Genomic DNA, 13,269 nt, shown 5'->3' with positions numbered 1-13,269 from the left:
TGACTGTGTTTAGCAGTTACTCTTCTGGATGAACAAAGAGCTGTGGAGCTTATCTATAGGTACCAGCTATGCTTTTGACAATGTTTTTATACTACATTAGAAAATAAACTAGTCTACACTGTAAGCCAACAGGAAGAAGACTGGTTCTGGTCTATTGATTCTGGTCTATGGAAGATGAGAGGGCTCTCACTTGAACTGCAAACCTACGCTGGTTTCTGGTTAATGGATAGTGGTATATGTAGATTATGTAGGACATGGTGCCCTCCCTCTGAGCTGGATAACTGCTGACATTTGAGAACTCCTCAAAGTGAAGAATGAGTAAGTTTATTGTTACTTTAAAGTGCCCCTCTTGGAAGTGTGGTCAGGCTATGAGGTTTTCTTAGAACTGGACAGGCACAGGGTTCTCTACCACACACCAGCTAGATGAGCCTTTACTGTTCAGAATACAGCTGCTGTTAGGGACTGGGTCATAATAATGTTCCCAGATTTCAGGTTGTCCTTGTTTGTGTCAGAGGAGAGAGAGACCTGTCCTGACTAGTTAAACTAGCCATGCCTGGTGGCATCAGCTTGTTGTTATTTAATTAGCAGCATTTGTGAAAATGGCATAGTAAGACCAGCAATGTTAAACAAACAAACAAACAACAAAAAATTATTGTGTCGGAGCTAGATAGATGGTTCGGTGGTTAAGAGCATTTGCGGCTCTCTGCAGAGGACTGGGTTCAGTTCTTAGGTACTTATTCTTTGGCCTATGTACCTCTTACAGCAACCCTTTAAAACAGCTACTGTGTTTGCCCTTTTACTAATAAAATGATACATGGAGGAGCTAAAAGCAACTCTACTAAAACTACAAAAGCTAATATTTGAGCATAGGCATTTATTTCTTACTGAATATATGATGCTAAATTTTCCTTTTATGTGGATAATCTCCAGGTGACTGTTTGGTACCATCTTATTGTGAAGCCCTGGATGAATGAAATGCGATGCTCATTTCAAGAGTTAGATTCTATTATTTTTGAACTATATCTTTTGTAAGAGTCAGCTCTCCAGATATATAATAGAGATGTATAAGCCTATTGCTTCACTTTTGTCTCTTTCTTTTGAAGTTTTACTGTAACTTCTATGTGTTAAATCGTATTAAATTTTGTGTTTAATTGCTTGGGTGGGAGGACTTAACGGTTTCTGCCAATGATGTCCTTTGCAGTTTGCATCTTGGTCACTAGAGGGCAGCTCTGCACCTTTGTTAATTACCGCTGCTGCTGGGAAAGGAATCCTCCAGGCCAGTTTGTTGTGTGTGGATGGTGATCAGCAGTGGTTTGCTGGCCCGTCAGGCGCTGCCTGTATATATTCTGTGGTGAGGATAGATGTTCAGGACTGCTTAGCCAGACCTACAATGTCTTCCTCACATGTGTGTTCAGACACCTGTTCTCTCCAGTGAAATTCTGTGGAATTTGTTGAATGAATTTTGAATGTTACTCTGGCCTATATAATAATTCCAAGCGTCCAACATCCCTGGAAACAGCACGTGATCACGTGATCGCTGTCTTCTGTACGTTCAGATGGTCAGGTGCCTAAAGAAAACACAATGGGTTCTCACGAGCTAAGAGATGAACAGAGTTACGTTCCCAGTGCTTCTGTTGAGAGGCTTACAGAATTCAGGGGTTCTTTTTAAAGATAAAATTACATTCTTCAGCTCTCAATGACTTTTCAAAAGCATTTCTTCATCCTGGTTAGCTTTAAGCCTTGATGCTCGAGCCGTTTTTCCTGCCTCAGCCTCCTAGGTGTGCTGCTTTACCTGGTACTTCCTGGTTATTTTAAGTTTGTAATATGCTCGGAAGACTGTATTGTCTAAAGAATTGTGCCATGGGATTAAAATGGAACTTTTTCACCTTTAACAACATCCTGCGGTATTGAAGCTACAGTGTACATGGAAAATCCTTCAGGCCGGACTCGGTTTATGAACATCTTAGCTGCCAATCAACGCTTCCCCAGGGTTTAGACAACGAGTCTCAGGAGGTTCAAGGTAGTCAGGATTGGGGAGAAGCACGGACATTCAGTGGTGGACGTGCAGGCACAACCCTGGTAACACTCGAAGGCAGTGTTTACCATGCTGTGCACCAGGGGAAGACAGAAATTTCCTGGAAAGAACATTTTTGTTTTCTGGAAACTCGAAGGAAATCAGAGAATAGTGTAGGTATTTTAACATCCAAAAAAGGAGGAGAGACTCTTTCTTTGGGTCTTTGTTGTTGCTTTGAAGCAAGGTCTCACTACGTTCCTCTGTCTAGCCTAGAACTTACTCTGTGAATGGCCTCAAACCCATAGAGATCCACATGCCACTGCCCGCCCTCCTCCCCAGCCAAGTGCTGGGATTAAAGGTGTATGCCACCAGGCCCAGATCTTGTATTGGCTTTAAAAATGAAAAGCAGTCAGCCTTGGGAAGCACGAAGGCTGTGTGTTTAGCAGGGTGGGAAAGAAGTGGATGCCACATGGTATTTCTGTTTTACTACAGAGTGGCGGGGACATAGAGATACCATGAAACTAACAGCTTGCTCTATTGAGTTTTAGATGGTATAAAATCAGTTCATGTCACAGCAACACTGTTAAGGTGAGAAAGACCCTGCTACTCAGGAAGCGAATCTGGTGTAAAATCAACAGAGGAGACCCTCTGCTCATTAAAGAATAGTTGCATCTTTGGGTCTGCTGTGTATAGGAGATAGGGAAAGATGGGAAGGCTTGAGACAGCAGGTCCCTTTCACATTAGCATGTCTGTTGTGTCTGTCATTCTTGTTGCATCCATGTTGGGGAGATGGTGTGGCTGTATCTTCTTTGATATTTTTAGGAGATGAATTCTCACCTAAATGTCCTGATTCCCTGGCTCTTATAATCTTTCTCCCCCCCTTCTGCTATGACCCTTGAGTCTCAGCTGCAGGAGTGATGCTACAGACGTATCAGTTGTTGCTGGGCACCACCGAGTCACTTGTTCTCTGTTTGATTGGTTGTGGTTTTCTGTAATGATTTCCATCTGTTGTGAGGGGATGTTTCTTGAATGAGGGGTGAGACCTATACTTATCTGTGGGTATATAAGGACAAATATTTAGAATGTAGTTAGAAATGATGTTGGCTTAATAAAGTGGTGGTTACATTTCAATTTCAAAAAAGGAAAGTAATGGGTATTTTAAAAATAAAAAACAAAAATAAAGAAACAATCAGTTTAGTTATAGGGCTGTATCTTTTCCATATATCTATAAACCAACTTACAAGATACAGTGTCACTGCCAAGATACTTAATGTATGTTGTAGAATATTGGAGTGATTAAAGAAATTAAAAAAAAATAGTTGCAGAGAGAATTTAATTAAGAATAGTTTCTTGGGAAGGTGATTCCTCCATCAACTTAACTTGTACAAGGGTGGAAGGAAAAGTCTTCCACAAGTGTGGAGAGAAGAGCCTCACGTGGGAGAAGAAAGTGGAGAACAGGAGAGGGAGTGGAAGCATCTGGGGGGCTATGTCTGGTAGACTTGATGGGCAGCTTAGTGCTCTCCTCCTGTGGAAACTTGACCTTTGCTTTTGGCCTCTGGTGCCACTGCATGCAACTGGACGATGATTGAGCCCAGAGCCCATTGTTATCTGGGTTTCAGCCATAGTCTCCTCATGGATCTCCTTACTTCCAGTCTCGATCCCTTCTAATCTCTTCCTGCACTTCACCCCAAAGTTATCTTTCTGAAAACAGAAATTTGTTACTCCCTGATATCTGCTTTGACTTGTTCAAGGACTGCTCATTGTGTCTCTAAAAAGTTTCAGGCCCATGAGTTTGACGTGCAGGGTCTCCCTCCTGCCATTGCTGTCTTGGCCTTATCTCTCACTGTCTTTCCTACAGATTCAGCTTGGTCTAGCAGAAACACATCTCTTGAAGACGCCATTATCCTTCATATCTGCCCTCACATGACCCTTCTATGCCCTCATATACCCTTTTATAAAATGCACTTCCATCTTAGCTTACACTTAGATACTTGGTGTCAAAAGCCTCATTCTCCAGAGCCCATTTGGAGTCTTTACCCTGTAACTACTGTTTAGAATCACTGACTTTATGTACAGGGACTGAGAGCCTTAAGGATAATAGTATTGATACCTTTCTTTTGTTCCTCTGGTATCTAACTCAGAGCCTGGCAGATAGGGAGAAGACAGAGAAATGCTTGCTGAATGAATCAACATATGATGACCACACCAATAAGACAGAATGGAGCAGGTCTCAGAAACATTCACTTGGGAACACTCGTTCACTGGGGATATGGGCTGTGGAGCAGTTTTCCTGAGTACAAATCCCAGCCTCCTAGTATTAGGTGGAGAGGAGTCAGAGCGAAACAAAAGCAGGCACTGACTACAGTGCTGCAGACAGATTTCGATCAGTGGTCACTACTGCAGTGGGAAGACACTCTGCTGCGAACTGAAGGCAACTTTGGATTGCACAGAGGCGAATATTTCAGGGGGATGAAGGAGGAGCAAGGAGGGGATGGGGCAAGGCTTGGGAGAATTGGGGCATGAACATGACGACAGTTCTTCACTGAGAGTGCGCTTCAGCTCTTCACAGCAGCTAAGGTCAGTTGTGTCTGCTCAGCTGGCAAGGACAAGAGCAGCTGGGATTCTGTCCCATATCAGAGTTCCAGAGACAGAGGCATCATCTTTAGCTGCTGCTTAAACAGATAAAAGATGTTGGCAATCTTGCGTTTTCTCTCACAGTCGCATTAAGGGAGAGCATGCAATCGTTCGAAGGATGCGGCCTTGAGACATGTTAGTGTTTGTTCAAGTTTTTTTAAAACAAGGTTGAAGCCACAGAGGAAGCTGGTTACAGTTTGGTCAAGAGAGGATCTTGGTTAGACCTTGTTTAGTTTGTTTTCTCTTGCTTCAGAAAACTGAAGGTCAGGGGTTGTGTAATGTATAAAAGTTGGAGGTTTAGTTAGTTCCCAGGGATAGAGGCTAGAATGTCCAAGAGGCCATCTCCTTCTTTGATAGCAGGGGCCGTAGTACATGGTGAGAGACCTAAAAGCCTAGCCTAGATCTTTCTTGTTTTCATAAAGTTACTAACTCACTGCACCCGAGTAACATCCGAAAGTCCTATCTACCCCCCAAAGACCCACCTTCAAAGGCCATTTCTTAAGGTATTTTGTTTTAACTACTTTAGGGGTAACATTTCCTGCTTGTGACTTGTGTGGGTACAAATTGTAACCATAACCAACTTTAAGTCGAACTTGGCACACACTGATAATGAAAGGCTGAAGTGAATATAGCATTAATTACTTTCCTCAGAGAAAAGTATTTTATTCTGTGCCTTAGTTTCCTCACCTGTAAAATGGGCTTTCAGTCTTTCCTACCTGAGGGGCTTAGAGGTTTTTTTTTTTAAATTATTATTTTAAAACACATTAGTTTGTGAAAGATGATTTGCGGAGTTTAAGCACCCAGTTGACCCTCGGATTGCTAGTTGTTATCACATCAGAACGGTCCTCTCTATTGCGTTTTTATCTTCTGTCGATATTGAGGACCCACCTCAGGATCTTTTGTACATGCTAAGAGGAAATGCTCTCCCACTGAGATCCACCACTCCTCGGTCTTCACGGGTTGCATATTTGCAAATTACTGGTGAAGACTGATGGTGGTGCTCACGTTTCTGTGCTGCGTCTGTGGTCACCTGCAACCTTGCACAGTGTGGCTAAGAATCTCACACTCTGAAGTGTGTGTTTTCCCAGGTAAGTCTGCACAGAGGGAGGTCTATGAGCAAGAGTGCTTTGTATGGTCTGTTTAGTGCCCTACCTTTCACATATTTGTGTTATTTCCTTGGTGATTTCACTGCAGGAAATGACTTGACACTTAGTGTTAAAGCGCTGTTGGTGTTCCCAAGTGTCAGAAGACCTTGGTGGACCTGTTGGAAAAACCTTTACCTTGGGCTTTGTTTCAGCATGGGCTAGAGTGTCAGGGGCCATCAGTTCAGTGTTAGTGAATCAATAATAGGTCTTAAATATGACAGCTTTCAACAAGGATACATGTTCCAAAAAAATAATTGCACATGGATCATGTGACAAAATATAACCCGAGGCTTGCTGGAGTCCAACCCTGTGTTTTCCTGGAGAACAGTGGCTTAGCATTGATTAACTGAGGGTTTTTGGAGGCTTTGCTTCTGACAAGTTTGAAGAACACAGGTTGAGTGTGTCTTATTTATCCTCACGGTACCCCCTGCCATTGGAAGATGGGTAGTATAGTGTTTGTCACAGTTTAAAAGACAGTCTTGTATTGGCTTGTGAGTTCAGGCTGTAGGCCACGGTCTTTGTTTTGTTTCTAGACCCTAGCTTGGTAAGACGGAACAGAGTAACAGTGTGCAGTGGAGCAAAGTGGCTCATCTTATGGTGGACAGGAGAAAAAAGCTACAAACCAGCTAGGTGGGATGTGAAATTGCCTTCAGAAACAGACAGCCAGTGACGACATCCAACCAGACTCAACTTCCTGCACTTAGGAGCTCGTTAATCAATTAACCCTTTGAACTTGGCACCTGCATAATTCAATCACTCTTCAGTAGCCCTATGAATTATAGACCACACATTCTACATAAGATCCTTTCAGGATCAACTACAACATGGGCTATCTTCATCATAAAGATCATTAAAGACCATATGAGCCTGTTAGAAGTTAATATGTTCTCAGCAAGCAGAGGCAAAGCATTACCAACAAGGAAATAAACTGCCTGGCAAAGGAACCTAGGATTGATCTGAAGAGGAACAGGAGAACCCATCAAGAGTGAAGTTTTGAATCGCTGAGTATCTCAGCTAAGGTGTTATGTGATGCAGTAGGAACCATGGCCAATGATCAGGGTGTAGGGGGCTGTAACTGTGCTGGGTGCAAATTAATGTGAGTAACCTTGGAATCAACTGGAAACTGATTAGAAGTGCAATTGAATTGCTAACCCTAGGAATGGGAACAGCAGGCTATGGCTTAACAGGTCCCTGGTGATTCTTAGGAACATTCATTTTAAGAGACAGTGGCTCAGCCATTAGCAGGGTCAAAGCTAATGTTGTTGGAGAATAAGATACAGTTTAGATTTAAGGACAAAGGTCGGGTGATCAAATAGCAAGAGCTAACTAAGCTGTCACAAGATGAAAGTGAAGCAGCAATGAGAAGGAAAATAAGCATGATTAATAGAAACTCAGGGTCACAAATTGGGGTTCATCTTGAAGATCTGAAAAGCAAAACAGCCAGCCACTGGCTCTTATCTCAATCTCAGTCTGAAATGGCAATCCTGCCTCCTAGTTTCTCAGAATGAGACTGTGTCTGAGAGTTATCCCCCCCTGCTCCCTGTCTTATATTCCTCTCTACAGCTGGGATTAAAGGTGTGCACCACTGGGATTAAAGGTGCCTGTCATTGTGACTAATGGGATTAAATGTGCGTGTCTTTTTAGCTACTGGGATTAAAGGTGTGTGTTACCATAATCTGGTCTGTATGACTGACTAGTGGGACTGTTTTACCCTCAGATCTTCAGGCAGTCTTTATTTATTAAAATACATTTGAAATGCCTCTACAGGAAAAACTAGAAGTAATCACTGAAGAGGAAAGAGACAGGGGGTTTAGGAAATGATTTCGTTGAGTATATATAGCCAACTAAGTTGCCCAAAGGTGAAGTCTCTACCCTAGCCCCTACCAAAAAGAAAGCAAATAAACAAAAACAAACAAACAATAAAAAACAAAAACAAAACCAGAAAAGGAACTAGAGAAAAATGAGAAGGTGGAATTTGAAGTTGTATTAGCCGAGAGAGAAGAGGATTTTATGAAGAAAGACATGAGTAGGAGTCTTGAGTACTTGGAACAGGCAGGTTTAAGGTCACAGTGTTGACAGGAAGGACATGAACAGTACCCAGAGAGCAGTTCCATTAGCATGGCTAGGTCTGAGAAACACTGCACCATGAACTAGTGATCTGAATCTGTTGAAGGAGGCTGCTTGTTGGTTCCCGGCAGTTTGATAGCTCAGACCTGAAATAGTCACAAAGAAACCATAATATTTAAATCACTATTTGGCCCATTAGCTCTAGCTTCTTATTGGCTAACTCTTATATCTCAATTTAACCCATCTCCATTAATCTGTGCATCACCACGAGGTTGTGGCCTAGCAGCAAAGTTTCAGCATGTCTGTCTCCCATAGTGGCTCCATAGCTTCTCCCTGACACCACTTTCTTTCTCCCAGAATTCATTTTAGTTTTCCTCACCTGGTTCTGTTCCCCTATAGCTCTATGATAGGCCCAAAGCAGTTCCTTTATTAACCAATGATATTCACAACATACAGAGGGTAATCTCACATCAAGAATCCATTGTATTTGATTTCCCCTAAGCTTTATTTATTTATTTATTTATTTTGGTTTTTCGAGCCAGGGTTTCTCTGTGGCTTTGGAGCCTGTCCTGGAACTAGCTCTGTAGACCAGGCTGGTCTCGAACTCACAGAGATCCGCCTGCCTCTGCCTCCCGAGTGCTGGGATTAAAGGCGTGCGCCACCACGCCCGGCCCTAAGCTTTATTTTTATGGCATTGGATAGTAGCTGGGTGTTAGTGCAAGGGAAGTAAGTCCTTAGGAGATGGTACTTTCATTCAAAGATAATGAAAAGAAAAGCACACTATCTACAGTGCATTTTTTCCTGTTACTGACTGAGTAAAGGTAGCCACGTACTCTTGAGTATGGTCCAGCAGTCTGCCAGAACATTAACTCAGCAGCTAGCTGGAAACGCTAAAGGCATGAGAACTAAAGCAGCAGATTCCTCTCTTTTGTTGATTTGATTTCTCGTTCCCTTGCTTCTTGGCCAATATATTATTGCTTCTACCAGGGTCCCTTATCAATGATTCTTGTAGTCTTTACATCAATCTATTGATCATCTTTTATGTCAGTATGACATGGTCAGTTAAGCAGTGATTATTTCTAACTCATCTCCCTCCCATGCATGTCACATGTCTCATTTGTGTACCAGAGACTTTACGGATTCATTTCGGGTCAAGCACATTATAGTTTTTAACAATCCACTATCCGTTTTATTATAAAAGGTGATGGGGCCAGGGAGATATCACAATGGAGGAGCACAGATTGAGGATTCAAGTTTTGAAACCCAGCACCTAGAGGAAAAAGTGTGTGTATCTGGCTGTATGTACCCATAACTCAGTAATACATGGGGTGCAGAGAGAGGTTGATTGCTGGGGCATGAAGACTACCAGTCTCCTAAAATTTGAAATTATTTGTGTTTTACTTTTATAAGTAATTATACTTGTTTAAAGTCTGGATTTATTTTCTATAGGATTTGGTTATTATAGATCTGGAATGCCATTGGCTTATTCCAAAACCTTAGGGTGTTTTAGAATTCAAAACATAAGAAATAGAGTTTATATTATCGCTGGATAGGAGGCTACCTCTTGTGTAGATGTGTGTAGTGTCCTCATTTGTCAGTCAAGGGGCTTACAATCAACAGAACTTGCAAATCTGAGGGAGGTGGACAGTGAATTACGTGAATTACATGTCTCATTGTTTCTCATCATGAATTACATGTCAACATTTACAAACTCAATTTAGTAGTAACCTACCAGTGAGCAGTTTTTATATTCTAGACTCTGAAAGCATCTTGCTTTCATAACATAATAAAGTTTTACAGATGAGTCCATTAGCTTTTCAGCAAGAGCTTGCTTGAGTGTATCTTGGCTTCCTTTTCGACAGTTGTAACCTTAATGTTACTGTAATGGGTTCTTTTCTGGGAATCAGATAATCTTAAACTTGGGAACATGCTTTTGATGAACATTTTATTCTTTCAATGGCACTTTGTATTTTGTGATATTCAAGTGTTCAAACAGTTTATAAGCACTAACCATCACTACCCATGTATAAGATTATACAGGAATAGAAAAATGTTGGCTATGCGATGGCATAGAATTGTCCAGCCAAACAGGAGGGCCTCTTCTACTGCTCTTGATGATTTGGGGACTTGAAACAATATTTTTAAATAGAGATAATCTCAATATTGGTAATATATAAATGAATTGCTTTTTATATGGTTTCAATCAGGTTTATCTTAATCTGTCTATAAGGATATAGTTATTATATAGATTCTTTATAAAACTGCCACAACTATACTTTGCCCTTCTTTTTAAAGTATGATGTAATTTTTTATAGTGATTGCCAGGAGTATTGGATAAACTATTACACAATTCTGGAAATGTTGAAAGCATTTTTGTAAAGAAGTCTAAGATAACGAAATTCATTTCTCCATTGTCAAGTCCCTTGAGAATCGGATGCATCCTCTAGTTGTACCCTGAGAGAAGGAAGATTAAGTTCGAGGCACTGGACACAGGGGAACAGACTTTTAATTTGAGAGCTTTTCATGGACCACAGAGTACCTGGCAGTCTCTTAGAGATTAATTGTGGCTTTGTCAGTGGGTGGGCCCTGTAGATGGCCACTTCATGTAGGTCCCGAGCATAGAATGTTTGCTTACATGGCCAGAAGATAGCCAGCCCTCTTTGTTGATAATGACCTATATTTACCATGTGAATTCCTTAAAAAAAAAAAAGATAACCCATAGAGAAATCAACTGTTACTGTTGACAAGCAGTGCGGCCTTCTCTACGAACACAACAGGAACTGTTGTCATGGATGCTGCAAATACTGAGAAAGCCAGCTGGCCCTTGACTGATAGTCCTGGATAAGGAATGCCAGATAAGATTCTTTGATGACTCTTAGCTAAGTTGAGATCTGAAAATCTTATATACATTTGGCTACTCTATAACAGTGCCTGGGTGGCTGGTCTTTCTTAAGTAGTCAGTTAAGGTTTGAGAGACAATTGCTCTGCTTCCTAGATGAAAAATGGAGGTTGTAACTCCCAATATTTCATGGAGTAAGTCAAATATTGTCAAAAAGAGAATGCAAATTCTGCATAATAATTGGGGTTACCCATTTTTTTTTATTTCTATGAAGCAGAAATAGTGTGAGGAGTAGTCAATTCTCTCATCTCAACTTTTCTTCCTTTTCTTTGTCTATAAACTTATCTGTATGAAAAAACGTTCTCTATAGAAACATTCCATCTCTTGTCTATTAATACCTTCAAGAATTCCTTAACCCTATACCTGCTGGCACCATACAGCTTATTACAATGTTTGTTATAGATTTAGTTTTGGGATTTTATTCTCCTATCAGTTTTCTCTGCCATATCTTAGATCTACTTCTTATACACTTGAAAAATCTTTGAAGCCTGGAGAATGTGTAAGTATCTTAGTTATCTTTTTATTTAAAAAAGTGAATGAAAGACATAAAAATATACTATATATTATTAAATAAAAATATGGACAGGTAGGCCCAGTATTACAAACTTGTAATCCCAGCTGTAATTCAGCTCAAAGGTTGAAGCAGGAGGATTACTAATTCAGATACTGTCTGGATTACAGAGGAAATTTGAAGTCTGTCTGAGAAGCATAGTGATACTCTTCCTCAATATGAAAGACAAATCAATTGAACAAGGGCTACTTGTGTAACTCAGTGGCTTAACATGTATGAGGCCCTAGCTTTAGTGCCTAGAATCACCAAGTAAATAAAGTAGATGAGTAAATTCAATACAATATTTGGCTCAGCCTTAAATCCTCCCCGTTTCTCATAATGCACCGCTCACTATCCTCTGTGCTCTAAACGGTAATTATAATTAGAATCTGACCTCTGCCAAAGTTAGTTTAGCAATGATCTCATGATGTTTTAACCCACACAATACAAATGCCCCGTGAGGGGAAATTACCCATCTTTCAGAAGCTGTAATGTATCTTAACATCAGGGAAGGTGAAGATAGAACATTTGAATCATGTCTCATAGGATCATTTATTTACTCAAAAGTTTTAACTAAAAAATAATTTTAAATATAAAATTTATATAGCTCCCTGTTATGATAAAACTTTTTAATCTTCTTTACTTCTCTTCATTACTTGATTCACAACTAAGGCTTTATGCACACTTGGCAAGTAGTCTCCTACTGAGCCCCAGCCTTGAACAAGTAAATGATGAGGTCCCTTTGCTTTTAAATATTATTCTTTTGGACACACACACAACTAAATCTGAAAGAGTGGTATATTTTCTATCAGTTAGGCTTTGTTGCTGAATGAGATAAACACAAGAGATATCACTGCTTAATAATAAGATGTTTTAATGGAGCAATGGGAATGGGAAATTTCAAAGAATGTTCATGTAAGATGAAAATTTCAGCTTTTAATTCCGTTTTTCGCTTGTTTCTTTGTTTTTATTTATTGATTTTTAGTTGTTTTTTTTTTTTTTTTTTTGACATGGTTTCTCTCTGGGTAACTGTCCTGAAGCTCATTCTGTAGACCAGGCTGGCCCTAACTCACAGAGATCCACCTGTGATGGAGGTGGGTCTTGTATTAATCTGTTGCTTTCATTGGTTAATTAATAAAGAAACTGCCTAGGCCCATTTGATAGGCCAACCCTTAGGTGGGTGGAGTAAACAGAAGAGAATGCTGGGAGAAAGAAGCCGATTCAGGAGTCGCCATGATTTTCCCACTCCAGACAGACGCAGGTTAAGATCTTTCCTGGTAAGCCAGCTCGTGGTACTACACAAAATATTAAAAATGGGTTAGATCAATATGTAAGAGCTAGCCAATAAGAGGCTGGAACTAATGGGCCAGGCAGTGATTAAAAAAATACAATTCCGGTGTAATTATTTCGGGACATAAGCTAGCCATGTGGGCGGCTGGGTGCCGGGGACGCAGCCCTGCCACTCCATATTACAACACACCTGCCTCTGCCTCACAAGTGCTGGTATTAAAGGTGTGCACCACATGCCTGGCTTCAGCTTTTGATTCTTAATTGACCTGGAGATCTGAACCCTTTGGAGTGATAGTCACAAATTAGAGTACAAATTGTAATTGTGTTCCACAGAGGCTTCAAGTTTTCCAATCCTTACTGTCGTACTCATTGTAGCTCTCAGCGTTTTCGACTTCTTAGCCTCTCTGTGCCTTTATCTTCTAGGTTCTGTAAATGTCACGTTCTTCCCATTTCTATAAACAGAAAAAGGAAGCTTTTGGTTGGGTGAGCCAATAGTTAAAACATTGTATAGAGTGGATTTCACTCAAGAGAGTGTTCTGAGCAGTCCAGTCCCAGTATGAGAATTGGCCCCAGGATGCTGTGGCACTGAAGGAGGGAGACAGCTTGTGGATCACAATTTATTAGATACTTACTCAGAAGTGTGGGCCTGGGCAGCAGAGAGAGCAACAAA

At 40.8% G+C, this 13,269-nt stretch overlaps 1 protein-coding gene across 1 annotated transcript in view; it reads left to right on the top strand.

The window, feature by feature from the left end:
• Fmn2 (formin 2) overlaps window positions 1-13,269 on the top strand; it is a 310,252-nt gene that overhangs the window by 69,853 nt on the left and 227,130 nt on the right. The window lies entirely within an intron of this gene.

Source organism: Chionomys nivalis, chromosome 5 (genome assembly GCF_950005125.1).
Source record: "Chionomys nivalis chromosome 5, mChiNiv1.1, whole genome shotgun sequence".
In the NCBI taxonomy this organism is placed as follows: domain Eukaryota; kingdom Metazoa; phylum Chordata; class Mammalia; order Rodentia; family Cricetidae; genus Chionomys; species Chionomys nivalis.
This window is presented reverse-complemented; position numbering and strand designations above follow the sequence as displayed.